The sequence below is a fragment of the Salmo salar genome, chromosome 21 (assembly GCF_965601325.2).
Source record: "Salmo salar chromosome 21, fSalSal1, whole genome shotgun sequence".
NCBI classification, from domain to species: domain Eukaryota; kingdom Metazoa; phylum Chordata; class Actinopteri; order Salmoniformes; family Salmonidae; genus Salmo; species Salmo salar.
The window spans coordinates 56,857,045-56,879,608 of record NC_138311.1 but is presented as its reverse complement, the minus strand read 5'-3'; the positions used below and the strand labels follow the sequence as shown (position 1 = coordinate 56,879,608).

Below are 22,564 nucleotides of genomic sequence, written 5' to 3'. Positions count from 1 at the left end.
TAACAACAGACTGTAACTTCCCCTGCATCCGGTCCCCTAACAGTCTCTGACTCCAGTAACAACAGACTGTAACTTCCCCTGCATCCGGTCCCCTAACAGTCTCTGACTCCAGTAACAACAGACTGTAGCTTCCCCTGCATCCGGTCCCCTAACAGTCTCTGACTCCAGTAACAACAGACTGTAGCTTCCCCTGCATCCGGTCCCCTAACAGTCTCTGACTCCAGTAACAACAGACTGTAACTTCCCCTGCATCCGGTCCCCGAACAGTCTCTGACTCCAGTAACAACAGACTGTAACTTCCCCTGCATCCGGTCCCCGAACAGTCTCTGACTCCAGTAACAACAGACTGTAACTTCCCCTGCATCCGGTCCCCTAACAGTCTCTGACTCCAGTAACAACAGACTGTAACTTCCCCTGCATCCGGTCCCCTAACAGTCTCTGACTCCAGTAACAACAGACTGTAACTTCCCCTGCATCCGGTCCCCTAACAGTCTCTGACTCCAGTAACAACAGACTGTAACTTCCCCTGCATCCGGTCCCCTAACAGTCTCTGACTCCAGTAACAACAGACTGTAACTTCCCCTGCATCCGGTCCCCTAACAGTCTCTGACTCCAGTAACAACAGACTGTAACTTCCCCTGCATCCTGTTCACCCACACTTGTAGAGCTGCCTCTACGGCGCCCGTCTCTGGCCCTACGGCGCCCGTCTCTGGCCCTACGGCGCCCGTCTCTGGCCTAGGGATGGGCTAGGGATGGATTGATGGGTCCGGGGGCTAGGGATGGATTGATGGGTGTACGAAGCTGGTCAGGGGGTTGGGGATACAGTAATGACAGTGGTGCTTCAGACAGACACAGCAGAGAGCGAAGAAGAACTGCAGTCCAATCAGTGATAGCAGTAGTCCCGCCCGGGGCCCAGGCAGGCGGACGGCCACGCCGCCCCGGGGCCAGGCAGGCGGACGGCCACGCCGCCCCGGGGCCAGGCAGGCGGACGGCCACGCCGCCCCGGGGCCCGGGCGGACGGCCACGCTCATCTCTGCTTCCAGGAACACAGCCACAGGGCAACACCCACCAAACCAACTACTACAGTCTAGCCTGGTTTCCATATGTCCCACTTCAAACCACAGGAACAGTTATCTAAAGCCCTGGCACGAGTCTGGAGGTTCCTGGACCTGCCCTGTTTCTGTTGGGGATTTCATTTATTGGGATGCATCCCAAATGTCACACTCGTCCCTATATAGTGCACTATTTTTCCCAGTGGGCCATAGGGCCGAATAGATAATAAGGTGCCATTTGGGACACAGACTTGGTGTACTGTACTGTGGGTTTGGCTAAGGCTTCAGGAAGAGCCTACAATTTATTCGACCTTGAAGCATGTTGTTTTCCACACAGACAGAAAAATCTCTCAGAACACCGAGATCTTTCAGAGTGGAAATAGTCAGTAAAGAGGAAAGCGATACGGACGTAACAGCTGGGTATGGAAATAGTAAGAGAGAGATGGGCCATGGTTGGATTGTGTGTGTGTGTCCGTGTGCGAGTGTGTAGAGAATAAGAGCTGTATAAAGTACTACTACAGTTCTTACCTTTGGTGTAGTATAGCTAGCCAGCCAAGCTCACTGCCCACTAAGGTCTGGCAGGAAACAACCTAATGGTTAAAAAAAATAAAAAATAAAAAAAATCACCCTGAAGGAAGGAACAGAAGAGAGGAACTTCATTATTTCAGAGTGCAGAACGATAATTCATATGGATTCAATGCTGAATATCAAATCTACTTTATCCCCCTCTGGTTTCTGCTGACTCAGCTAAATCAAACTGTTACTGTAGACATATTTGATTTGCATAATGTCAAGAGCCGAATACAAAAAAAGGGTAGAATGTTAATTGAAATGCATTCCACGTGACTACCTCATGAAACTGGTTGAGAGAATGCCAAGAGTGTACAAAGCTGTCATCAAGGCAAAGGGTGGCTACTTTAAAGAATAAAAACAAATATTGATTTGTTTAACACTTTAGTGGTTACTACATGATTCCATATGTGTTATTTCATAGTGTTGATGTCTTCACTATTATTATACAATGTAGAAAATAGTAAAAATAAAGAAAAACCCTTGAATGAGTAGGTGTGTCCAAACTTTTGACTTGTACTGTATGTCTGTCTGCTACATACATACAAACAGGGGACCATGACAGACCAGTAGTCTCTGTCTGCTACATACAAACAAACAGGGGACCATGACAGACCAGTAGTCTCTGTCTGCTACATAGATACAAACAGGGGACCCTGACAGACCAGTAGTCTCTGTCTGCTACATACATACAAACAGGGGACCCTGGCAGACCAGTAGTCTCTGTCTGCTACATACATACAAACAGGGGACCATGACAGACCAGTAGTCTCTGTCTGCTACATACATACAAACAGGGGACCATGACAGACCAGTAGTCTCTGTCTGCTACATACATACAAACAGGGGACCATAACAGACCAGTAGTCTCTGTCTGCTACATACAAACAAACAGGGGACCATGACAGACCAGTAGTCTCTGTCTGCTACATACATACAAACAGGGGACCATGACAGACCAGTAGTCTCTGTCTGCTACATACAAACAGGGGACCATGACAGACCAGTAGTCTGTCTGCTACATACATACAAACAGGGGACCATGACAGACCAGTAGTCTCTGTCTGCTACATACAAACAAACAGGGGACCATGACAGACCAGTAGTCTCTGTCTGCTACATAGATACAAACAGGGGACCCTGACAGACCAGTAGTCTCTGTCTGCTACATACATACAAACAGGGGACCCTGGCAGACCAGTAGTCTCTGTCTGCTACATACATACAAACAGGGGACCATGACAGACCAGTAGTCTCTGTCTGCTACATACATACAAACAGGGGACCATGACAGACCAGTAGTCTCTGTCTGCTACATACATACAAACAGGGGACCATAACAGACCAGTAGTCTCTGTCTGCTACATACAAACAAACAGGGGACCATGACAGACCAGTAGTCTCTGTCTGCTACATACATACAAACAGGGGACCATAACAGACCAGTAGTCTCTGTCTGCTACATACAAACAAACAGGGGACCATGACAGACCAGTAGTCTCTGTCTGCTACATACATACAAACAGGGGACCATGACAGACCAGTAGTCTCTGTCTGCTACATACATACAAACAGGGGACCATGACAGACCAGTAGTCTCTGTCTGCTACATACAAACAGGGGACCATGACAGACCAGTAGTCTGTCTGCTACATACATACAAACAGGGGACCATGACAGACCAGTAGTCTCTGTCTGCTACATACAAACAGGGGACCCTGACAGACCAGTAGTCTCTGTCTGCTACATACAAACAAACAGGGGACCATGACAGACCAGTAGTCTCTGTCTGCTACATACATACAAACAAGGGACCATGACAGACCAGTAGTCTCTGTCTGCTACATACAAACAGGGGATCATAACAGACCAGTAGTCTGTCTGCTACATACAAACAGGGGACCCTGACAGACCAGTAGTCTGTCTGCTACATACATACAAACAGGGGACCATGACAGACCAGTAGTCTGTCTGCTACATACAAACAGGGGACCCTGACAGACCAGCAGTCTCTGTCTGCAGAATGTTTTGTCTAAACGGAGAAACCAGACATCGTCTCTGAAGGCCCAAGGCCACGGCAATGGAGCCAAGAAGGAAATAAACAGCCGGTAGCTACAGTAGGACGGTTTGCTCAACTTTGAAATCAATGGTTTTTGTTTGGTGTACATTTTAAAGTGTTTCAGCGTAATTCCGTTACCGTGGAATTTACATTTACATTTTAGTCATTTAACAGACGCTCTTATCCAGAGCGACTTACAGTAGTGAATGCACACAGGAAAAATTAAATTAATAAAAAATAATATATATGGATAAGAGCGTCTGCTAAATGACTAAAATGTAAATGTAAATTCCACGGTAACGGAATTACGCTGAAACACTTTAAAATGTACACCAAACAAAAACCATTGATTTCAAATGGGGGCGGGGGGAGTGTCTTTTGACTATTTCATTAGATTCCTCATGTCTAACTCATTGTTAGAAAAAAATGTTTGGACCAAATGGGATACAAGGTACTATATTTAATATAACATGAATCCTATGAAGAAAAAATAAAAATGGCAAATTTGGACACAATCAATTATGTGGGCAAATATAGGGTATAAAAAGGGAGTGACAGAGTATCTTATTTCACCTTTATTTAACCAGGTATTTAAATATATATATATATATATATATATATATATATATAAAACCCTAATCCTTTATTTAACCAGGTAGGCCAGTTGAGAACAAGTTCTCATTTACAACAGCGACCTGGTCAAGATAAAGCAAAGCAGTTCAACACAAACAACAACAGAGTTACACATGGGATAAACAAGCATACAGTCAATAATACAGTAGAAAAATCTATATACAGTGTGTGTAAATGGCATAAGGAGGTAAGGCAATAAATAGGCCATAGTAGCAAAGTAATTACAATTTAGCAAATTAAACAGTGGAGTGATAGATGTGCAGATGATGAATGTGCAAGTAGAGATACTGGGGTGCAAAGGAGCAACACTAAATAACAGTATGCCTTATGATAAATCACCAGTAGGCCGTTCTACAGTAGTAGGCCTTATGATAAATCACAAGGAGGCTGATCTACAGTAGGCCTTATGATAAATCACCAGGAGGCTGATCTACAGTAGGCCTTATGATAAATCACCAGGAGGCTGATCTACAGTAGGCCTTATGATAAATCACCAGGAGGCTGATCTACAGTAGGCCTTATGATAAATCACCAGGAGGCTGATCTACAGTAGGCCTTATGATAAATCACCAGGAGGCTGATCTACAGTAGGCCTTATGATAAATCACCAGGAGGCTGATCTACAGTAGGCCTTATGATAAATCACCAGGAGGCTGATCTACAGTAGGCCTTATGATAAATCACAAGGAGGCTGTTCTACAGTAGGCCTTCTGATAAATCACAAGGAGGCTGATCTACAGTAGGCCTAATGATACATCACCAGGAGGCTGTTCTACAGTAGGCCTTCTGATAAATCACAAGGAGGCTGATCTACAGTAGGCCTTATGATAAATCACCAGGAGGCTGTTCTACAGTAGGCCTTATGATAAATCACCAGGAGGCTGTTCTACAGTAGGCCTTATGATAAATCACCAGGAGGCTGTTCTACAGTAGGCCTTATGATAAATCACGAGGCTGATCTACAGTAGGCCTTATGATAAATCACCAGGAGGCTGTTCTACCGTTAAGAGTTTAAAACCTCTTCAGCGTCTCATCCCGTCAGCGGGATCAAAATCCAGCGAAAAATCATATCGCCAATTAGCATAAAAAAATTATATTTTTTTTATTTTTTTTATAGATACACCTCTTCTGAATCGACCCACGTCGTCCGATTTCAAAAAGGTTTTACAGGAAAAGCAAATCATTAGATTATGTTAGATGAGTCCATCGTAAAAAGCAGAAACATAGCCATTTTCCGACCAACCACTTGCATCACAAATAACCAAAAAACAGCTAAATGCAGCACAAACCTTTTACAAACTTCATCAGATGACACATCTAAGACATCATAGTTACACAATGCATGCATTCTTTTGTTCAATAAAGGTCATATTTATATATAAAAACAGCATTTTACATCGGCGTCTGACGTTGACTAAAGAATTTCCCCTCAAATGCGTCCCGGTAAACAATGCTACAATTCCCTAAATTACTATCCGATAACGATTTTTTAAATTTATATTGTCAATCTAACATTTATAGATGAATATCTCTTGAGAACACCTGTCATACCAGATTTTAAATTAACTTTACTGGGTAATCACACTTTGCGATAAAAGGAGATGCGATACTCAGAAAATGAGCTAATATACAGAGCTCGGCGCCATCTTGGAACAATCGCATGTCACATCTCATCTTGTATAATATTGTCAATAATCGCCTACCTTTAGTTGTCTTCATCAGAAAGCACTTCCAGGAATCCCAGGTCCACAACAGATGTATTTTCGGTCGAAAAAGTCCATACTTCACGTTCCATTAGCCTGCTGTTGGTAGCACGTCCTAGGGCTCTCTCCAAGCGCAGGGCTGAAGTTCCGGATAAAATTAGATTCTCCCGCCTGTAGGTTCGTTCAAACATGTCAAACGTTGTAAAACATTAATCTTCAGGGCCTGTAACACCAAGAGAGCCAATAAGATTCGAGGGGGATGATTTCATTGCCTTTCAAACCGTTTCCAAAGGTGGGGGTAGACATGGCCGCCGGCGTCATAATGGTGATGGCCCATCCCCTGTGACCAATTTCCAATGAGTCTCATTCACTGAGTTTCGACTGTATAAGGCTCAAACCACTGTGAAAAGACTGGCGACATCTAGTGGAAGCAATAGGAAGTGCTCACTGAACCATGGTTAACGGTGTGATTTATAGGGAAAGATGAGAAGTCGAGTCCACAATTCTGAATTCCACTTCCTGTTTCAATCGGTCTCGGGGTTTTGACTGCCATTTGAGTTCTGTTATACTCACAGACACCATTCAAACAGTTTTAGAAACTTTAGGGTGTTTTCTATCCATATATAATAAGTATATGCATGCCCTAGCTTCTGTGTATGATTAGTAGGCCGTTGAAAATGGGAACGATTTTTTCTCAAAATGCGCTGTGGCGCCCCCTATCCTAGGGTATCCTCAAGAGGTTTTAAGGGTTAAAAATGCCCATTTAACCAGCGGGCTAACCGGCTAGGCAGACAACGCAACACAACAGCAAAGCTTGCCTCTAATCACACATCAAATCCCAGACAAAGCCCACACTGCTACAGGCACAGCACAGGCAAGCCATTATCTGAAGCAGAAATCGTGGATGTTGATTGGTAATCTGAGCCAGCATCCTCTTTTTAACAGTACTGTTGACAGTCATAAGGCTCACTGAGCATCTCCAGCAGAGAGCCAATGCACGTCGCCCTGAATCCCATGTGTTAGTCTTGGGATTTGGGTTGCTAGGTCATAGGTCAAAGACCTAGGTGGGGATGTTCACTAGAAGTCTTCACACACACACACACACACACACACACACACACAAACAGCCTGCTAACTACCACATGCATTCCATGTGATAAGGCGCTTAAATCGATGGCGATGCTAACAATAGTTAGCCTGTGGTGATTTTAGTAATAAAAGCCTAATAGGGTGTTAGGTGTCCTGAGCGGTTAGCAGGGAGACGCGTGTGGGACTGTGGTCAGGAAGTGACAGGGCTGAGATACGGGTCCATGTATACCCTGGAAATGATAAAAGAAAGGAAGTGACAGAGCTGAGATACGGGCCCATGTATACCCTGGAAATTATAAAAGACAGGAAGTGACAGGGCTGAGATACGGGCCCATGTATACCCTGGAAATGATAAAAGACAGGAAGTGACAGGGCTGAGATACGGGCCCATGTATACCCTGGAAATGATAAAAGACAGGAAGTGACAGGGCTGAGATACGGGCCCATGTATACCCTGGAAATGATAAAAGACAGGAAGTGACAGGGCACAGATTCACAAAAACACTTCTTAAGCAAAAACAAAGCTTCTTAAGAAAAATTTAAAAAAAAACTTCATAAAGATAGTTTGTAAGTGCAATTCATCAACAATATCTTAAGATTTAATGATTTTCTTACGAACTTCTCAAATACCATCTTACAAATCCTTGTTAAGATGTTTGTTGCTAGGCAACCATTTTAGCTAGCTATCTAGCTAGCAATGGCAATCATGTTAGCATATTTCTTAGGGAGATTACTGTTCTAAAACGTGCTCTTGGGTTTAAAATAATCAATACTGAAACTTTCAGATGAAGTCAGTGAGTGAATTAAACATGTTGAATTGCCTTCCTGAGCCTTTTTCTCTCACTGCCCTGAGTTTAAGACGAGGGTTTAGCTAGCTTGGAATGAACAACATTTCAAAAGATCCTTATTTTCAAGAATCTAAAGTTCTTCTTCACTTTTTGCTGAAGGAACTTAACACCAGTGGTTTAACACATGAAAAGAGCCGGTGCATCTCAGCTTTACGGGGATCAGTCATTTATAAAAATAAAATAAAAAAAGTGTCTCAGCTTCCACAAACACATGGGGCCCCCAGGACCTCGACCCCAGGCCCTCGCCCCCAGGCCCTCGCCCAGGGGTATCTAGCTGTGAACTCACCAAGCTGGGAGCCAACCTGCCTTTGACCTCCTTGTGTGGTTGTAATGAAAGCAGTGGAAGGATCCCTCACCACCTCACTATACCAGTATAGTACCCACCGCTACTGCGCCTCCTACCCACCGCTACTGCGCCTCCTACCCACCGCTACTGCGCCTCCTACCCACCGCTACTGCGCCTCCTACGCCAGAATAGCATCTGTTGATACTGATGCAACTGGGACAAGTAAATAAATAAATAAATAAAATATAAATAAATAAAAATACTTTTTTTTTTAAATCTCTAAAAACGTGTTGTTTTTTTGCATATATTGTATCTTAAACCCTCATTTACATCGGAGGTGTATGCGTTGTGGCCGCCGTAGATTGAGACACGGTATAATCTTGAATAAAAGGTTGGGTGTCATTACGAGCATAGAAATAGAAATAATAGAATGGACCTATCCTTTCAGACCACTGCAATTTAGCTGGTACACCGTTGACATTTAAAATTGAATAGACAATTTTAACTTCCAATTACTACCACAAAGATGACCGTTGAATAGACATTCCCATTTAAGTTGACGTTCTAGTATCTGTATTTCTATGATTTCAAATTAGGTTTCCTAATGGAGGACTGTAAGTAATATACAAATGATGTTCTCATTCAAGTCAACATTCTCTGATGTGTGGAATTTAAAATGTTATTCCCATACCACCCTGTATTCAAGAGCAGGTTGTGTCTCACCCGATTACAGGCACAACAAACACTTCAGATTATGTACAATAGGGTCTAAGCTACAACATACAGTACACCTAACCCGGTATGGTGAGGTATGCAAAAATGGGTAAGCTTTGGGCACCTCCATCCCCTGAATGTTTTGGCACTCAGTGATCACTGTCCTATTGCATGTATTAGATGTACCAAACAGATTAACACTAATCCTTGTATAAATGTAGAGACATTAAACATTTCTCCCTACAAGCTTTTCTTCATGAAAATGTATTACACTGCCTTCTCCTCTAACAGCTGCGTGGCTGACCCTGAACCTGCTCTTATCCATTTCTCTCTCGCTGGCAGACAAACACGCACCCTTTAAACACCTTTGAGTAATAATTATTATTATTATTATTTTAATAGAACAAATCCTTGGTTCTCTACAGAACTTTCAGATCTTGCTATGATGAAAAATCAGCCCTGGGACAAGGCTAGCTGTAGCTCATTGGCAGATGTTCAGGCGATTGAGAAATAGGTGCATAGTAGCTAAACAGTAGCTGAATAATAGCTACTTTCCATGTTCTGTGACTATGCAGGTGCGAGGTCTACATTTTGGAAAGTGTGGAAATTCCTTTAATTCCCTGCCTAAGCAAGTTGTATCAGAGTCTGGCATCAGTGCTGAAAAAAAACAAGTAGTAATGCTTTATTAAAAAAAAAAATGTTTTATAATAAATCTGCATTTTCTCCCCTCAGGCTTTTTATTTGAAAGAAATGGTGGTTTAATTGACCCTAGTCAGCCAGTCGACTGCCTGCCCCTCTCCCAGGCTATAGATGGAAGTTCACTTCTAGTGAATATTTGTTTTCTTTTCATTTCAACAACTTTCTACTTGTGATGTGCTAGACGCCTTGGGCCAGAAAAAAAAAAAAAAAAATCCACTGGGGTTGATTAGCTTGACCAGTGTTTTCCACAAGTACATAGAGTAGCCAGCCAAATAGAAAAAGCAGCCAGCCAGGAGCCCCCGGGCAAGATATTTTGTAAAATAGCCCACATTATCTTGAAAAATTAAATTAAATTAAATTGTAAAAAAACACAAAAAAAAAATCACACACTTTAATGGAGAAAGAAAAGAAAAAAACAACTGGATGTTAAGTCGACTACAACACTTAAACCACATCAGGAGACCATTTGATGTCTGGTTTAAAACCTGAGAAATGTAGATATTTGGGGGTAGTTACCCTTTAATTCCAGTGAACACCTGGCAAGAGGCTGTTTAGCTGGGGTTTTGTAGCACACGTGATGGTAGAGTTTGCAAAACAAATACCCAATGGTTAGATGAAAATACTAATGATATCATTCTGCCAGGTAAGCACAGGCTACTTTGTTGTTAACATTTAATTGGAGGTTTTTGGGGGAAAAAAAACCCATCCATCTACCAGAAGACAATGATGCCGTTTTCAAAAGCATCATCGCAAACGGCTAGACAGTGGTAGACACACACACAGACACACACACTTCAGGAAGTTGCAGGAAACATAAAATCACTGATGCATTTTGTTAATGTCTTATGATAAACTGCAGCAAAATAATACATTCCCTACTAAAAAGGTCAATACATTTTCAATACATCTAGCTGGATCCCCTACTAAAGGTCAATACATCTAGCTGGACTCCCTACTAAAGGTCAATACATCTAGCTGGACCCCCTACTAAAGGTCAATACATCTAGCTGGATCCCCTACTAAAGGTCAATACATCTAGCTGGACGCCCTACTAAAGGTCAATACATCTAGCTGGACGCCCTACTAAAGGTCAATACATCTAGCTGGACGCCCTACTAAAGGTCAATACATCTAGCTGGACGCCCTACTAAAGGTCAATACATCTAGCTGGACGCCCTACTAAAGGTCAATACATCTAGCTGGACGCCCTACTAAAGGTCAATACATCTAGCTGGACGCCCTACTAAAGGTCAATACATCTAGCTGGACCCCCTACTAAAGGTCAATACATCTAGCTGGACCCCCTACTAAAGGTCAATACATCTAGCTGGACTCCCTACTAAAGGTCAATACATCTAGCTGGACTCCCTACTAAAGGTCAATACATCTAGCTGGACTCCCTACTAAAGGTCAATACATCTAGCTGGATGCCCTACTAAAGGTCAATACATCTAGCTGGACTCCCTACTAGCTGGATTCCCTACTAAAGGTCAATACATCTAGCTGGACTCCCTACTAGCTGGACTCCCTACTAAAGGTCAATACATCTAGCTGGACTCCCTACTAGCTGGATTCCCTACTACAGGTCAATACATCTAGCTGGACTCCCTACTAAAGGTCAATACATCTAGCTGGACTGCCCTACTAAAGGTCAATACATCTAGCTGGATGCCCTACTAAAGGTCAATACATCTAGCTGGACTCCCTACTAGCTGGACTCCCTACTAAAGGTCAATACATCTAGCTGGACTCCCTACTAGCTGGATTCCCTACTAAAGGTCAATACATCTAGCTGGATTCCCTACTAGCTGGATTCCCTACTAAAGGTCAATACATCTAGCTGGACCCCCTACTAAAGGTCAATACATCTAGCTGGATTCCCTACTAGCTGGATTCCCTACTAAAGGTCAATACATCTAGCTGGACGCCCTACTAAAGGTCAATACATCTAGCTGGACTCCCTACTAAAAGGTCAATACATCTAGCTGGATCCCCTACTAAAGGTCAATACATCTAGCTGGATTCCCTACTAAAGGTCAATACATCTAGCTGGATTCCCTACTAAAGGTCAATACATCTAGCTGGATTCCCTACTAAAGGTCAATACATCTAGCTGGACCCCCTACTAAAGGTCAATACATCTAGCTGGACCCCCTACTAAAGGTCAATACATCTAGCTGGACTCCCTACTAAAGGTCAATACATCTAGCTGGACTCCCTACTAGCTGGACTCCCTACTAAAGGTCAATACATCTAGCTGGACTCCCTACTAAAGGTCAATACATCTAGCTGGACTCCCTACTAGCTGGACTCCCTACTAAAGGTCAATACATCTAGCTGGATTCCCTACTAGCTGGATTCCCTACTAAAGGTCAATACATTTTTTAATTCCCTTTCAATGCCTGGATTCCGTGAGGGCCCGATTTATCATATTTATCCTACTCTCCACTACCTATTTGTCCTGCTGTGACGATTCAACATTGAATGTTTTCAGAATTTACTGTGCCTTCAGAAAGTATTCATACCCCTTGACTTATTCCACACTTTGTTGTTTCAGCCTGAATTCAAAATGGGTTACATAGACTGTCACCCATCTACACACAATAATGACAAAGGGACAACATGTTTAGACATTTTTGCTAATTTATTGACAATTAAATAGAGAAATATTTCTTTAACAAAAAAGTATTCATACCCCCCCCCCGAGTCATTTTTATTTTTTATTTCACCTTTATTTAACCAGGTAGGCCATTTGAGAACAAGTTCTCATTTACAATTGCGACCTGGCCAAGATAAAGCAAAGCAGTTCGACACAAACAACAACAGAGTTACACATGGAATAAACAAAACATACAGTCAATAATACAGTAGAAAAATAAGTCTATGTACAATGTGAGCAAATGAGGTGAGATAAGGGAGGTAAAGGCAATAAAAAGTCCATGGTGGCAAAGTAAATACAATATAGCAAGTAAAACACTGGAATGGTAGATTTGCAGTGGATGAATGTGCAAAGTAGAAATAATGGGGTGCAAAGGAGCAAAATAAATATATAAATAAATAAATAAAAAGTAGGGGAAGAGGTAGTTGTTTGGGCTAAATTATAGATGGGCTATGTACAGGCGCAGTAGTCTGTGAGCTGCTCTGACAGCTGGTGCTTAAAGCTAGTGAGGGAGATAAGTGTTTCCAGTTTCAGAGATTTTTGTAGTTCGTTCCAGTCATTGGCAGCAGAGAATTGGAAGGAGAGGCGGCCAAAGGAGGAATTGGCTTTGGGGGTGACCAGGGAGATATACCTGCTGGAGCGCGTGCTACAGGTGGGTGCTGCTGGTGACCAGCGAGCTGACATAAGGGGGGACTTTACCTAGCAGGGTCTTGTAGATGACCTGGAGCCAGTGGGTTTGGCGATGATTATGAAGCGAGGGCCAGCCAACGAGAGCGTACAGGTCGCAGTGGTGGGTAGTATATGGGGCTTTGGTGACAAAACGGATGGCACTGTGATAGACTGCATCCAGTTTGTTGAGTAGAGTGTTGGAGGCTATTTTATAAATGACATCGCCGAAGTCGAGGATTGGTAGGATGGTCAGTTTTACGAGGGTATGTTTGGCAGCATGAGTGAAGTCGCTCTGGATAAGAGCGTCTGCTAAATGACGTAAATGTAAATGCAAGGATGCTTTGTTGCGAAATAGGAAGCCAATTCTAGATTTAACTTTGGATTGGAGATGTTTGATGCGAGTCTGGAAGGAGAGCTTACAGTCTAACCAGACACCTAGGTATTTGTAGTTGTCCACATAAGTCAGAACCGTCCAGAGTAGTGATGCTGGACGGGCGGGCAGGCAGGTGCAGGCAGCGATCGGTTGAAGAGCATGCATTTCATGGACTGAGCTTGTTGTCATTGCAGGCAATCTCAACGCTGTGCGTTACAGGGAAGACATCCTCCTCCCTCATGTGGTACCCTTCCTGCAAGCTCATCCTGACATGACCCTCCAGCATGACAATGCCACCAGCCATAGTACTCATTCTGTGCGTGATTTCCTGCAAGACAGGGATGTCAATGTTCTGCCATGGCCAGCGAAGAGCCCGGATCTCAATCCCATTGAGCACGTCTGGGACCTGTTGGATCGGAGGGTGAGGGCTAGGGCCATTCCCCCCAGAAATGTCCGGGAACTTGCAGATGCCTTGGTGGAAGAGAGGGGTAACATCTCACAGCAAGAACTGGCAAATCTGGTGCAGTCCATGAGGAGGAGATGCACTGCAGTACTTAATACAGCTGGTAGCCACACCAGATACTGACTGTTACTTTTGATTTTGACCCCCCCTTTGTTCAGGGACACATTATTCCATTTCTGTTAGTCACATGTCTGTGGAACTTGTTCAGTTTATGTCTCAGTTGTTGAATCTTGTTATGTTCATACAAATATTTACACGTGTTAAGTTTACTGAAAATAAACACAGTTGACAGTGACGTTTCTTTTTTTGCTGAGTTCTACCAGAAAACGGTGGCATTCGGTGCCCACTTCCCTTGATGTCCTGTATAAAGTGCAGCCAGGGACCTAACTTTACCTGCGATATACATAATTATCAACTTTCGCACCAGCTCAGTGTCCCACCATATAAAACTGACATCAAGCTCCATATAAATGGCATATCGTGAGCAGCTGTGGAATGTATAAAATGATCACAAATGTTGTAGGTGGAAAAGTACACAAAACCGATACTACTTTTGACAAAAAAGGCTCACTTTCATTAAAAAAAATATATATATGAATTTGGCCACAGTTCATGGACTTGTATGCATTCACTGAGAACAGAGCAGAACAGAGCAAGGCCTGCATCCAGCAACATCACCCGTCTCAGTTCTGCGATCCAGGGACAGATAGAGCGGGATAGTGCCAACTCCACTGAACCAGTTTCAATGTATGGAATCACTTGGGAGTTCCCGGGTTTTGGATAAAGATCTCCTTTAAAAAAAAAAATTAAAAAAAAAATAAATGAATAAATTTAAAAAAATTACAATTTAAAAAAAAAAAATATTAAAATAAAAAAAATAAAAAAAATTAATCGGTGTTTTTGTTAGACATAGATTTTTCCACTTTAAAATGTGAGTCAAAGCTTAATTCCGTTAACTTGGAATTGGCCCATGTTTGAAATGGAATGACCGCCTTGTGATATTTAGCCAGTAAAATACATAGCTGATCTATAAAGTGGTGTGAGATGGTGATGAGGGTGTGTGCGTGCGCTGTGTGCGTAATAAAGTCAAGTCCTGATTACCAGTCCCCCAGACCGCCGCACCAGGATGTGCTCAGAGACTCCTCCCCAGACCGCCGCACCAGGATGTGCTCAGAGACTCCTCCCCCAGACCGCCGCACCAGGATGTGTACAGAGACTCCACCCCCAGACCGCCGCACCAGGATGTGCTCAGAGACTCCTCCCCAGACCGCCGCACCAGGATGTGCTCAGAGACTCCTCCCCAGACCGCCGCACCAGGATGTGCTCAGAGACTCCTCCCCAGACCGCCGCACCAGGATGTGCTCAGAGACTCCTCCCCCAGACCGCCGCACCAGGATGTGCTCAGAGACTCCTCCCCAGACCGCCGCACCAGGATGTGCTCAGAGACTCCTCCCCCAGACCGCCGCACCAGGATGTGCTCAGAGACTCCTCCCCCAGACCACCACACCAGGATGTGTACAGAGACTCCTCCCCCAGACCGCCGCACCAGGATGTGCTCAGAGACTCCTCCCCCAGACCACCACACCAGGATGTGTACAGAGACTCCTCCCCCAGACCGCCGCACCAGGATGTGTACAGAGACTCCTCCCCCAGACCGCCGCACCAGGATGTGCTCAGAGACTCCTCCCCCAGACCGCCGCACCAGGATGTGCACAGAGACTCCTCCCCCAGACCGCCGCACCAGGATGTGCTCAGAGACTCCTCCCCAGACCGCCGCACCAGGATGTGCTCAGAGACTCCTCCCCAGACCGCCGCACCAGGATGTGCTCAGAGACTCCTCCCCAGACCGCCGCACCAGGATGTGCTCAGAGACTCCTCCCCCAGACCGCCGCACCAGGATGTGCTCAGAGACTCCTCCCCAGACCGCCGCACCAGGATGTGCTCAGAGACTCCTCCCCAGACCGCCGCACCAGGATGTGCTCAGAGACTCCTCCCCAGACCGCCGCACCAGGATGTGCTCAGAGACTCCTCCCCCAGACCGCCGCACCAGGATGTGCTCAGAGACTCCTCCCCAGACCGCCGCACCAGGATGTGCTCAGAGACTCCTCCCCCAGACCGCCGCACCAGGATGTGCTCAGAGACTCCTCCCCCAGACCGCCGCACCAGGATGTGCTCAGAGACTCCTCCCCCAGACCGCCGCACCAGGATGTGCTCAGAGACTCCTCCCCCAGACCGCCGCACCAGGATGTGCACAGAGACTCCTCCCCCAGACCGCCGCACCAGGATGTGCTCAGAGACTCCTCCCCCAGACCGCCGCACCAGGATGTGCTCAGAGACTCCTCCCCAGACCGCCGCACCAGGATGTGCTCAGAGACTCCTCCCCAGACCGCCGCACCAGGATGTGCTCAGAGACTCCTCCCCCAGACCGCCGCACCAGGATGTGCTCAGAGACTCCTCCCCCGACCGCCGCACCAGGATGTGCTCAGAGACTCCTCCCCCAGACCGCCGCACCAGGATGTGCTCAGAGACTCCTCCCCCAGACCGCCGCACCAGGATGTGCTCAGAGACTCCTCCCCCAGACCACCGCACCAGGATGTGTACAGAGACTCCTCCCCCAGACCGCCGCACCAGGATGTGCTCAGAGACTCCTCCCCCAGACCACCGCACCAGGATGTGTACAGAGACTCCTCCCCCAGACCGCCGCACCAGGATGTGCTCAGAGACTCCTCCCCAGACCGCCGCACCAGGATGTGCTCAGAGACTCCTCCCCCAGACCGCCGCACCAGGATGTGCTCAGAGACTCCTCCCCCAGACCGCCGCACCAGGATGTGTACAGAGACTCCTCCCCCAGACCGCCGCACCAGGATGTGTACAGAGACTCCTCCCCCAGACCGCCGCACCAGGATGTGCTCAGAGACTCCTCCCCAGACCGCCGCACCAGGATGTGCTCAGAGACTCCTCCCCCAGACCGCCGCACCAGGATGTGCTCAGAGACTCCTCCCCCAGACCGCCGCACCAGGATGTGCTCAGAGACTCCTCCCCCAGACCACCACACCAGGATGTGTACAGAGACTCCTCCCCCAGACCGCCGCACCAGGATGTGCTCAGAGACTCCTCCCCCAGACCGCCGCACCAGGATGTGTACAGAGACTCCTCCCCCAGACCGCCGCACCAGGATGTGCTCAGAGACTCCTCCCCAGACCGCCGCACCAGGATGTGTACAGAGACTCCTCCCCCAGACCGCCGCACCAGGATGTGCTCAGAGACTCCTCCCCAGACCGCCGCACCAGGATGTGCTCAGAGACTCCTCCCCCAGACCGCCGCACCAGGATGTGCTCAGAGACTCCTCCCCCAGACCGCCGCACCAGGATGTGCTCAGAGACTCCTCCCCCAGACCACCACACCAGGATGTGTTCAGAGACTCCTCCCCCAGACCGCCGCACCAGGATGTGTACAGAGACTCCTCCCCCAGACCGCCGCACCAGGATCAGAGAATTGGCTCACTGTGTGTATGTTCTGTAGTTTCAGAGCAACCAGCCAGGGGAAAATAGAGTGAGCATTTTATGTATTTTATTTATGTATGTATTTTATGGCAGGCTGCTTAGACAGTCGTGAAGAGGGCACGACAAAGCCTATTCTCCCTCAGGAATATAAAAAGATTTGGCATGGGTCCTGAGATCCTCAAAAGGTTCTACAGCTGCACCATCGAGAGCATCCTGACTGGTTGCATCACTGCCTGGTACGGCAATTGCTCGGCCTCCAACCGCAAGGCACCACAGAGGGTAGTGCGTACGGCCCAGTACATCACTGGGGCAAAGCTGCCTGCCATCCAGGACCTCTATACCAGGCGGTGTCAGAGGAAGGCCCTAAAAATTGTCATAGACTCCAGCCACCCCAGTCATAGACTGTTCTCTCTACTACCACATGGCAAGCAGTACCGGAGCGCCAAGTCTAGGACCAAAAGGCTTCTCAACAGTTTTTACCCCCAAGCCATAAGACTCCTTGACAGGTAATCAAATGGTTAAACCGGGCTATTTGCATTGTCCCCCTCCCCCCCATTTACACTGCTTTATCATATATGCATAGTCACTTTAACTATTTCTACATGTACATACTACCTCAAAAATCAGCCTGACTAACCGGTGTCTGTATATAGCCTGTCTTTTTACTGTTGTTTTATTTCTTTACTTACTTATTGTTCACCTAATAGCTTTTTTGCACTATTGGTTAGAGCCTGTAAGTAAGCATTTCACTGTAAGGTCTACTACACCTGTTGTATTCAGCATTTCACTGTGAGGTCTACTACACCTGTTGTATTCAGCATTTCACTGTAAGGTCTACTACACCTGTTGTATTCAGCATTTCACTGTGAGGTCTACTACACCTGTTGTATTCAGCATTTCACTGTGAGGTCTACTACACCTGTTGTATTCAGTATTTCACTGTGAGGTCTACTACACCTGTTGTATTAAGCGTTTCACTGTGAGGTCTACTACACCTGTTGTATTCAGCATTTCACTGTAAGGTCTACTACACCTGTTGTATTCAGCATTTCACTGTAAGGTCTACTACACCTGTTGTATTCAGCATTTCACTGTGAGGTCTACTACACCTGTTGTATTCAGCATTTCACTGTGAGGTCTACTACACCTGTTGTATTCAGCATTTCACTGTAAGGTCTACTACACCTGTTGTATTCAGCATTTCACTGTGAGGTCTACTACACCTGTTGTATTCAGCATTTCACTGTAAGGTCTACTACACCTGTTGTATTCAGCATTTCACTGTGAGGTCTACTACACCTGTTGTATTCAGCATTTCACTGTAAGGTCTACTACACCTGTTGTATTCAGCGTTTCACTGTGAGGTCTACTACACCTGTTGTATTCAGCATTTCACTGTAAGGCCTACTACACCTGTTGTATTCAGCATTTCACTGTGAGGTCTACTACACCTGTTGTATTCAGCATTTCACTGTGAGGTCTACTACACCTGTTGTATTCAGCATTTCACTGTGAGGTCTACTACACCTGTTGTATTCAGCATTTCACTGTGAGGTCTACTACACCTGTTGTATTCAGCATTTCACTGTGAGGTCTACTACACCTGTTGTATTCAGCATTTCACTGTAAGGTCTACTACACCTGTTGTATTCGGCACACGTGACAAATAAACTTTGATTTGATTTGAATAAAGGGTTAATAGGTGATCAGCAATAATGGACAGTCAACTACCATCACGGGAACCTTTGTTTATTCTGTGTTAAAGCATTCAATGCACATTTAAAATAAAACCAAAACCAGAGATGATTATTGTTATATAAATCAAATCGCTACCAGCTTTTCCATCTCGCAAACTCCAAGTCCTTCTCCAGTTTAAATGCCTTTTTAAAACCCTGCAACCCTAAAACTTTGGATGTGGAGCCTATTCTTCATTCGATCTCACTAACTGCCAATCATTAGAGAGCAGAGTCCTGAATAAACTGGGCCAGGGAGACAGGGATTACACTAGATGACTTTACCCTACATCATGTCTGTGACAAAATGGCAACCTATTCCCTATATAGCGCATTACTTTTGACCAGCGCCTATTAGGGACACCCCAAAGTAGTGCACTATGTAGGATATAGGGTGCCATTTGGGACACAGGCAAACTCTACTACCAAAAGGCTAATACTAAAATGGTCCATTCAGACCCGCAGACTGATGACATATCTGACCTGACAGAGCGAGGCCGACACACACACACACACACACACGTTTGGGGTCACTTACAAATGTCCTTGTTTTTGAAAAATAACATTTTTTGTCCATTTAAAATAACATCATATTGATCAGAAATACAGTGTAGACATTGTTAATGTTGTAAATAACTATTGTAGCTGTAAACAACTGATTCTTTTAATGGAATATCTACATAGGCGTACAGAGGCCCATTATCAGCACCCATCACTCCTGTGGGTTTTCTAATGATCAATTAGCCTTTTTAAAATTATAAACTTGGATTAGCTAACACAATGTGCCATTGGAACAATGGCACATTGTGTTAGCTAATCCAAGTTTATAATTTTAAAAAGGCTAATTGATCATTAGAAAACCCTTTTGCAATTATGTTAGCACAGCTGAAAACTTTTGTTCTGATTAAAGAAGCAATAAAACTGGCCTTCTTTACACTCGTTGAGTATCTGGAGCATCAGCATTTGTGGGTTCGATTACAGGCTCAAAATGGGCAGAAACAATGAACTTTCTTCTGAAACTCGTCAGTCTATTCTTCTTCTGAGAAATGAAGGCTATTCCATGCGAGAAATTGCCAAGAAACTGAAGACCTCATTCAACACTGGGTGCCTACTCCCTTCACAGAACAGCACAAACTAACCAGAATAGAAAGAGTGGGAGGCCCCGGTGCACAACTGAGCAAGAGAACAAGTACATTAGAGTGTCTAGATTGAGAAACAAACGCCTCAAAAGTCCTCAGCCGGCAGCTTCATTTAACCTGTTATGGATAGGGGGCAGTATTTTCACAGCCGGATAAAAAAACGTACCCGATTTAATCTGATTATTACTCCTGCCCAGAAACTAGAATATGCATATAATTATTAGCTTTGGATAGAAAACACCCTAACGTTTCTAAAACTGTTTGAATGGTGTCTGTGAGTATAACAGAACTCATTTGGCAGGCCAAAACCTGAGAAGATTCCATGCAGGAAGTGGCCTGTCTGACAATTTCTTGCCCTTCTTGATTATCTCTATCCATTACAGAGGATCTCTGCTGTTACGTGACACTTCCTACGGCTCCCGTGGGCTCTCAGAAGGCGGCAAAAAGCTGAATCGTGGCTTTGCAGGCTCTGGCTGAAAAAAGTAGCGCGTTTGGGTAGTGGCTGGTTACAGTACTGTGAGACTCAGGCTCGTGCCCGCGTTGACAGAATGCTTTGTTTTCTATCGTCCGTTTACCTAAACGCATATTCCCGGTCAGAATATTATCGCTTTTTTACGAGAAAAATGGCATAAAAATTGATTTTAAACAGCGGTTGACATGCTTCGAAGTACGGTAATAGAAATCTTTTGTCACGAATTGCGCCATGCTCGTGACCCTTATTTACACTTCGGATAGTGTCTGGAACGCACGAACAAAACGCCGCTGTTTGGATATAACTATGGATTATTTTGGACCAAACCAACATTTGTTATTGAAGTAGCAGTCCTGGGAGTGCATTCTGACGAAGACAACAAAAGGTAATCAAACTTTTGTAATAGTAAATCGGAGTTTGGTCAGGGCTAAACTTGGTCGGTGTCTAAATGGCTAGCCGTGATGCCTGGGCTATCTACTGAGAATATTGCAAAATGTGCTTTCACCGAAAAGCTATTTTAAAATCGGACATATCGAGTGCATAGAGGAGTTCTGTATCTATAATTCTTAAAATAATTGTTATGCTTTTTGTGAACGTTTATCGTGAGTAATTTAGTAAATTCACCGGATGTTTGCAGGGGTATGCTAGTTCTGAACGTCACATGCTAATGTAAAAAAGCTGTTTTTTGATATAAATATGAACTTGATTGAACAAAACATGCATGTATTGTATAACATAATGTCCTAGGGTTGTCATCTGATGAAGATCAAAGGTTAGTGCTGCATTTAGCTGTGGTTTTGTTTTTTGTGACATTATATGCTAGCTTGAAAAATGGGTGTCTGATTATTTCTGGCTTGGTACTCTGCTGACATAATCTAATGTTTTGCTTTCGTTGTAAAGCCTTTTTGAAATCGGACAGTGTGGTTAGATAAAGGAGAGTCTTGTCTTTAAAATGCTGTGAAATAGTCATATGTTTGAAAAATGGAAGTTTTCGGATTTTAGAGGAGTTTGTATTTCGCGCCACGCCCATCATTGGATATTGGAGCAGGTGTTCCGCTAGCGGAACGTCTAGATGTAAGAACTAAATAGTACCCGCAAAACACCAGTCTTAACGTCAACAGTGAAGAGGCGACTCCAGGATGCTGGCCTTCTAGGCAGAGTTCCTCTGTCCAGTGTCTGTTCTTCTGCTTCATCTTAATCTTTTCTTTTTATTTGCCAGTGTGAGATATGGCTTTTTCTTTGCAACTCTGCCGATGTTGACAGGGGCCCGTTCGGCCCGCCTTTTCCACAATCAGCTCCTTTGACTTTTTGACTTTGAGGGAGTTGTTGTTGTCCTGGCACCACACCGCCAGGTCTCTGACCTCCTTATAGAATGCCTCATTGTTGTCGGTGATCAGTCCTACCACTTGATAGCGTTGTGCGCTGCCACACAAATCGTGGGTGAATATGGCGTACAGGACGGGATTAAGTACACCCACTGATGGGCTCCCGTGTTGGTCCCGTGTTGGTCAGAGTGGAGGATGTTGCCTAGCCTCATCCCCTGGGGAGGCCAGTCAGTAAGTCCAGGTTCCAGTTGCAGAGGGAGGTGTTCAGTAACAGGGTCCTGAGCTTGGAGGGGACTACAGTGTTGAATGCTGAGATGAAGTCAATGAATATCATCATTATTACATATGGCATGTTACTTTGGCGTTCTTGGACACGGGGACTATGGTGGTCTGCTTAAAACAAGTTGCTATTACAGACCGGGTCAGGGATAGGTTGAAAATGTAATTGAAGACACTTCCCAGCTGGTCAGTGCATGCCCTGAGGACGTGTTCTGGTATTCCATTTGGCCCCGCGGCCTTGCGAATGTTAACCTGTTTAAAAGGTCTTACGTCGGCTATGGAAAGCGAGAGCAGCC

General features: G+C 45.1%; 1 protein-coding gene across 4 annotated transcripts in view; it reads right to left on the bottom strand.

The window, feature by feature from the left end:
* The window catches only part of LOC106582537 (ras-associated and pleckstrin homology domains-containing protein 1), a 185,767-nt gene that overhangs the window by 151,969 nt on the left and 11,234 nt on the right, over nucleotides 1-22,564 (bottom strand). The window contains exon 1 of one of the 4 annotated variants that reach the window (XM_082967250.1): nucleotides 1,581-2,052. The exons of the other annotated variants lie outside the window; for them this stretch is intronic. The gene's annotated coding sequence lies outside the window, so the exon portion shown is untranslated. Of the gene's footprint in view, nucleotides 1-1,580; nucleotides 2,053-22,564 lie in introns of those variants that run through there. 4 annotated transcript variants of the gene reach the window in all.